We start from the raw sequence: 8,327 nt of genomic DNA, 5'->3' as shown, positions 1-8,327 counted from the left end.
GGAAAAGAAAGAAATCTGAGAAAATGAAAAAATGGAAATAAAGTTTTTGTACATAGGGAAGGGCAGAGGGAGTGAAGGGAGGGCAGGGGTATGGGGAAAAAATGAGAACCAAGACCTGTCATGTAAAGGTACAAGATCCCGACGATGAATATGACTGTACTGTCTACATAAAAAGTACCAATAAAGTCAATGAAAAAATAGTTTTGTGTTAAATAGTTTTTTATATATATAATAATAGTTATTAAACCTAGAAAACTGAAGTATTTCTTTGACTTTTAAAACGTACAGATAGACATGCAAATCCCTTTCCCATCTTAGTGAATCATCTTCCTGTTCACCACCAGTGTAAATCCCCAACCGCCTACTGAGAACCTGGCATCTGGAATCTTTTCCCTTTGACTCCATCCCTGTTGATAATATTTCACAGTCATTAACAAAGTCCTCACTCTTTTTCTGTGTCTGTGTGATCCTCATGGCTCTTCAAGCTGTAACCAGTGTAGACACAGACCTTTGGTATCCCTCATAATCACCATCTCTATACCTTCGCCCAGTTCAGTGACGATGAACCCTGGTCAGCCTCAGCCAGAAGACCATGACTGCAGGCTTTGAGCACTGTGTTTCAAGTGGACGTCTTCTCAACAGCTGTTTTGGTCACTGTCTATCTTTCCCACTAACTGGCATAATCCATCTGTTGCTATTTCTTCCAATTTACCTACTTTTTTTCGGATTTTCCCTTTCTGTCATGTAAGATAGAATAACCTGTAAGATGTCTGCCAAAGAAGAGACTTAAGAAGCATGATGAGAATCCCTTAATTACACCATGAGATTTCAACTTGGCAGATCAAGGACGCAGCTGTGATGCCAAGACACAATAACCCATTTATCCTCCAGTGTTCACCTGGGAAGGGACTGCATCATAGGTAGCTGCCCAAACTTTTGTAACCACATCTTTTACTCCGATTTGTACCCAGAAAGACTGGACCTTGGCAAATAAGGCAATAGGAGGTGAAAAGCAAGCAATAAACAAAACATCCTCAGTTCTGAACTAAGCTGGGCATCTGGCTGAGTGACTACCTTTCATTCTGTTTTGTGAGATATTCATCTGCGCAGCAACGAAGCCTGGGGCAGTGACTCTAGACATTCCTTCGTGCTACTAGAGGCCCATGGGGTCGGCTGTGTCTTGGTCTTGGTAAACAAATAAATAACAAGAAAGCACAGATGATAGATTATATGGCTGGGATCTGTCTCTTCGACAAAGGGAAATACTCAATGAGAACATATAAAATGTTTCTATGCCTTTTCTTTTTGTGTATCGGAATAATGATGGTAATGGTAGCAATACTTTCTAATAAACTGGTAAAAAGATAAACTTGAATTTCCAAAAATGTATATTCTGTATTGAAAGACATATTTATTCTATTAGTCAAAAATAGAATTCTACATATTTTACTGGAAGTATTATTTCACAAATACTAAGATAAACCTATCTTTTCAAGCAATTACTAATATTATAGATAAAATTGATATCTATGATTTACCTAGATAGAATTTTTCCATACTATATAGCACAAATACACACATATACCTATACATATGAATATATGCATATATGTATATCCTGAAACAGGTAAACGTAATCATCTACTTGACTGGGTCAAGAGACTCCTGGACAGGTGGTTGGATCATGGATGTTCAATACTCATCAGAAGATTAATCCTGATGCTCATAGCTGAGTGCCATTAGGAGGTGGGGCCAAGACAGAGATGGCTCACTAGTGGCTTCCTCTGGAGGATCTGTCTCTCACTGCTGCTCTTCCTGTGTGCTTTGCTTTCTGGTTGCCCTAAGGTAAGCAGGTTTACTCCTCCATGCCCTCTCCCCATGATGCTCTACCTCACCTCAGACCCACAGTCATGGAAACAGCAGACCATGGACTGCAGCCGCTGAAACCCTAAGCCAATAAACCATTTCCTTTTCCAGGTTGTGTATGTCAGGCATTTTGTCCCAGTGACGGAAAAGTTGACCAATATAATGTTGAAATTTTATTTGCTTAAAATTTTAAACCTATAAAACACCTCCTTTAATATAAGGTAGAAAATTTTAAGAAATATTCACTCATTGAGTATCTTAAAATATGCAAGGCACATATACAAAATATTTGTCTAATTATAAAGGGAACATACTGTTGTAATATAAAGCTATTGAATTCTAAAATGATCTCTTAACTAAGAGGCTCATAGATACTTGAATATTCCATAATGTTTCACTGCTTTTCATTTGAGCATATTTTCCTTATCTTCTCAGTCCTACTGTTCTAGTCAGCTTTCTTTCTTTCTCTATAACAAAATACTTGGAATAATCAACTTATAAGAAAGAAATATTTATTTTGGGTCAGTTTTGCCACATGGTCAGTTGGGTGCATTTCTTATATGACTGGGGAAAGCTAGCACATGATGGTTGGAGAGCATAATGGGGCACAGGAATTCACCTCATGGCCAGGAAACAAAAGAATGAGCAGAGATCCACAGCTGTGGGCCAGAGATCCACAGTTGCCTTCGAGAGCATGACCCAAACAGCTCACCTCCTCCTCTGAAGGGCTCTACCACCTCTTCATAGGTAGCAGTACTGTTGGACCAAGCCTGTAACACAGTGGCCTTGGGTAACATCCAAGACCCAAATCACAGTACCCACTTGATATAGTGCCCTTGTAAGAAAAATGAAATTTGGATGCAGTTATCAGAGATTTCTGTAGCAGATCCCAATTTACTGCTTGTTGCTATTGTAAAGGGAGAAAAGAAAGACTTAGAGACAGAACTAAATAGACAGAGATGGAGAAATGGGATGAACAATGCTTGTGCAAGCAAAGGCTTGAGCAAGCAAAAGCTCTGGTCAAATGAAACCATTAATATTTATTGGTGACACAATCATTATTAAGCTGGGATGAGATTAATACCTGTAGGGGCTTGGTTGTGTGTTACCTTATATGCTTTAGTGAGACATTTCTTAAAATTACCCAATTGTGGGTTTAACTCTTTACAGCCTGGAATTCTTACAGCCTGCTTTGGACATAATCAAAGGGGAAGTCTCCCACATGCAGATACAAATGGAAGAAAGAAGGCCCTCTAGACAGAGGCAGAGATCGGAGTCATACTACCTGAACCTAAGAATGTCTGGGACTACCAGAGGCTGGGTATGGGAAAAAGTAAAATCTTCCTAGAGACCTAGAGTTGGTTTGAAAACTCTTGACTTTAGACTTTCAGCCTCCAGGAGTATGAAAAGATAAATTTCTGTTCTTTTAAGCCATAAAGCTTATATTGCTTTTCATAGGGAGCCCCAGAAACATTTGTAAGCTAAATGTTGTGGATATTCGCTTATACTATAGATAACAAAAGAGAGGGAATCATGGGTCTGCTGTGGTATACAGAACAAGCATCCTGATAATCAAAGAAGGACAAACAGTTGGGACAGGTTTCAAGGTAGATTTGGCATCTGCTGTTGGCTTTGAAAGATAGAAATATTCCAGATAGAAGACAATGGTAGTTCTTCTCCTCTCCCAGGTATGAGTACTGATACCTTCTTTCAGAGGCTTTCTGCACCTACTTCCTTTGGTCAGTCTTACCAGATATAAACAACTATTAGATGCAGTATTTCTAGAAGAAGGTATAGGAGGGAGAACTGATCTTGGTGCCCTCAGCTAGTTGCTTGGAATACGCTGTGGGATCTTTTGAAATAATTCAACTTTCTACAGTGGATTTCTTTCCTCTCCTTGACTTGATCCCATTGTAGAAACTCTGAGTTGAACCTCTGATTTGTAATTCATCTCCACTGCCAAGTCTAGAATTCTATATGGAATTCTAACTTGCTTGTTTGAGATTAGAACACCATATATAATTTTTATGGGACTTTTCAGTCAGGGATTAGACCCTTTTTGTTAACTCTTATTTGCTGGGAGAGGTCTACTCCAGGCCAGGTTAGTGCCTAACTGTGGGTTTTACCACTGTGATGAAACTTACCCTATCTGGTAGAAAAATCATGTCCCTCACTAAAATAGCTACCTCTTGCTCATTAAAGTCTGTGGATATGTTTGATTATAGAGCAAGAAGAGATTGAGGTTAAGATATTGTGGATCATCCAATGTAGAGAACAGAGAAAAGGGGCGTTACTACTAGAACTCCTGCATTGAGTCCTAGTCTTCTGTGAGCCATGACAACACAAGGCCAATTAATTAATATATAGACAGAAATGAGACTTAGAGAAGCTGAGCTTTGGGTCTGATCAGTGCTGCTGCAGGCAGCAAAGACAAAAAGCCCTGAGCTTGCCACAACTTTATTCTGTACATTGGTGGTGATAATCCTAGAACAATGAGGAATTTATGCAGATGAAGATTCTGTTCCTCCCCAGGATGTCTTCAGCTGGTATAATCCTGCCCTGGAGCATCACAGCATCAGGGGACCACTGAGGTTTTAGCTGGGACTGGGGCCAGAAATGGAGTTATGTCTTCACATGCTATAGCTGGCCTGTAGGTAGGGGAACTAGGCTCTAATCATGATTTAATTGTGAAATGATCTTTCCTCCAAATTATCTAGAATTGTTCCCCCAAATTGAATCAAGTGAAGCATAATCACAGAGTCCTTATAAGTGAAAGGTGTAGAGAGCAGAGCTTGTATGAAAACGGGTGGATCATGTCTAATTTGAAGATGGAATCAGGCCATAACCAAGGTATACAAGTGGCCCCTAGAAGATTCTCCCTTGATTTTCCAGTGGAAGGGAGCCTGCTGCCTTCATTTAGCCCAGTGGAATCTATTTCAGACTTCCACCTTCTGGAACTATGGCTTTGCTGCTTTAACCCACTCTGTCTTTGGTCACTGTTATAAGGATAATAGGAAGTGAGTACACTATCTTTCCACAAAACAGACTAAAATACAGAGTAGGCTGATTTCGAGCCTGAGTTTATAAAGTTCTCTTGGTTTCTGAAAGCAAGGGAGAATTAATTTGTAGTTAATATTGTAGGTTTTGGAGTCCAAAAAAGCAAAATTCTGCCTGCACTAATTGTTGAGTAAATGGCCCATAAATGATTTATTATTTCTGTTCTGTTGAATGAGTTGGTTTGAGGGTAAATTGAAGTATTGTATGGAAAGCTCTTATCTCACTCACAGTGATGGAAAAAGTTGTGAATTATTTAAGATTTCTCCCCTCCCTTGATTCTTGTGGCAAATTCTCCTGTCAGCTTGCAGGGTGATATTGGATAACATGAGTACAAAGGTAATCTGGAGCCATATCAGGAAGCATCTTTCATCACATACTACTCAGGAGCTGTGGTTTAATTTTCTAAGTCAGGGATAATCATTTAAATTTAAAATACTTCCCATTTCAAAAAGAATTTTCCTAACAGACCCACTATAATCAACAGATCACAGAAGTAAAAAAAAAAAAAAAAGTCAGGGTCACACTTCTGGCAAACACAAGAACTGGATTCTGTTTCCCTGGAACCTGGGTGAAAACATTTCTGGTGATGATAAAGCAGGAGTCTAAACTGGGAAGCAGGATAACTGGGACGCTTTTATGGTCTTGAAACTTCTCACCTGCAGGTGGCTCTTTCTGCCCCACTGCCCCTGTGTTTAAAAACATCAGTCTTTAACAATCTGGAAAAGAGTTGGTTTGTAATCATGCAGAAAGTGTTTTCCAAGAGAATTTTTTGCTTTTTCTCCTCTTACATGTTGCCTTCTTCCCTAACTCTTCCTATCCCTGTAGGGGAAATTAGCTCCACTCACCAGAGGTGATGAAACGAAACCCTGGTACTTCTTTTGCACTCCTCCCAATAAAATCCCCAGAGGTAGGGACATGAAGTGGATTAGCTTTCAGAATAGCAAGTACCTCACACAAAAATGAACTGCAGGTTTTTATGTGTCCACTGTTCCAATGTAAATAGTGTGGATAGAAAAAAAAAAGATTTAAAATCTGAGCGAATACAATTGTACTTAGGTGAAATTCTGATTCTGTGGTTCAACAATGGGTCTGACTGTGAACACAAAAAGGGTTTGTTGAAGTCCTTACCCTATCATGTCAGAAAGGTACAGTATCCAGATGGGGTTGCTGCAGGTAGTTGAGATAGCATAATTTTCACTTTTTATGCCCTGCCAATGCGCTCTTCAGAAGAGGAGAGAAACAAACAGAGAGGAAGGGACTTGAGACCCAGAGAGAGGAGGTCCAATTGATAGGAGAAACACCTGCAGCCCAGGATGTCAGGGATTTCAGGAGAAACTCAAGAGTGAGGAAGGGCAAGGAAGGGTTCTCCCCTATGTCTGCAGGGGGAACGCACCCATGGCAGCTCAACTTCTGATCTCTACAATGACGGGAGAAAGAATTTTTATTGTACTAAGTCACCCAATTATGGAGACATCATCATAGCAACTTTAGGAAATGAAGGTACTGCTGGTATTCACAATAGTATAACTATTTAAAAGTGAATTACACGAAGTGTAAGCTCTGTTAGAATTGGGGAGGCTCTGAGGATTACCCTGCTTGCAAGCTAATAGCTCTTCCTGTTACAGAATGCGGAGACAGAAACAAAGCACAGCAGGTAGCGCGAGCTTCATGTCCAAATCAGTTCTCCAGCCTCATCACGACACAGCAGCCATGCAACACAACTGTCCAGAAATGGAAACGTCATGGAAAACAGAGATAAACAGGGGTGAGGAAAACAGGAAGAACTGCCACAAGTATAAATAAAAATAGAGCCGAATTGGTGTTGCCAAAACATGAAATAATATATCATTCTGTGCACCTGTGAGTTTATGTGTGTATGTTTAGCAACAAAAATCCCCAAAATCTTAGAGCTTGATAACCACATTCATTTTTCTTACCAATTTGTGGTCTGTTATGACTATGTTGGGTTCTCTGGAAATAGAAGGTGAGATGGAGATGTTTATACAAGTGATTTGCTAAAGACATGCCCTCAGATAAAATCCTGAAGAGAGTGTAGCCAGCAGGCCAAAGTGGAGGAAGTCGCTGAAGATCTCTGTTCAAGCATATTCTGCTGAGTCACAGGGAAGTCCAGAATGCGAACAACGTATGTCCCACCTTGAGGCACAGGGATGGACATCACACTCTCAGAGAAGATCCCATGCTGTTCTGGGAGAGCCGAGGTGACTCTTGGGAAGGCACAACATAGCACTGTTCACTGTAGTAGACTCGAGGATAGAGGTAGGAATCTATCTGCGGTCATTGGGATTCTTCAAGAAGATGCTCCCAAAATGGGACTAGCTTGCAACAAGCAAAGACAGAACAACAGTTAATTTAATAACTTTAAAATATCAAAACCCACATACTGCATAATTTTAAAGGATTAGATTGAATTCCAACCAAAATACTTGGAAATAGAATCCAATAAAATATCCCTGAAAAATTCTCATTACGGAAGACAAATAGAATCCACAAGACCCAAAGGGAACGAGGGATGATTCTCCTCACCAGTGAGAGAGAAGTCAGGCTGGGCTCAGATTCTAAGAACAGCACTTCCCACAGGATGGTGAGGCTGTATCTAAGAAGCTAAGACTTTTTATAAAAAGAACTCTTGCTAATTATTCTAACATAGTTATACTCCACACACGGAGTAATATGAGGACATTGTAACACATTCAAGGTTCTGCAGAAGATCACACAGAGGTCACCTCTTCCCTTAAAGCTGCGGGCTGTAACTAACTTCATCAGCATCTACAGCAACACAGACTCCCAGTAGCTCAGTGCGATAACAAAGTACCCAGAAGTGAGACAGATCGCAGATGTGATAACTCAGCGACTCACGGATGCCCCTACTCGGGTCCTTCCCCTTTTGTCGCCCGCCTCAGTGCTGTGTTCTTTGGGTTGTATTTGTAGCTCACTCCCATCCTGGGAAGAGCACTGGTGTCCAGGTCAGAGGACAGATCATCACTCCTGTGCCTCCGGCACCCTGAGTTCTCCGCACCCCCAAATGCAGGTTCTGTTGGCCACAACTGGATCGTGTGTATTTCATTCTCCTCTCATAAATGAATGCTTTGTCAAGCGAACATGATTTTCATGAGTCAGTGGTGGTCACTGATTCAGAATTTTCTATTTTTCTGGCTTAATTGGAGTACAGTTGACAAACACAAATTATATATATATATATGTATATATATGTATATACACATATATATATATATATTTGTGGTATACAAAGTGATATTTTATGTATATTTACATTATGAAATGATTATCACAATCCAGGTAATTTGCATACCCATCACCTCACGTGATTGTCTTTGTGTGTGCATTAGTGTATTTAAGGTCTCACTTAGCAAATTTCAAGTACA

The sequence above is a fragment of the Fukomys damarensis genome, unplaced genomic scaffold (assembly GCF_012274545.1).
Source record: "Fukomys damarensis isolate Sample0158 unplaced genomic scaffold, DMR_v1.0_HiC HiC_scaffold_25, whole genome shotgun sequence".
NCBI classification, from domain to species: Eukaryota; Metazoa; Chordata; class Mammalia; order Rodentia; family Bathyergidae; genus Fukomys; species Fukomys damarensis.
The sequence above is the reverse complement of the archived record's forward strand: the minus strand, read 5'-3'. Positions refer to the sequence as shown.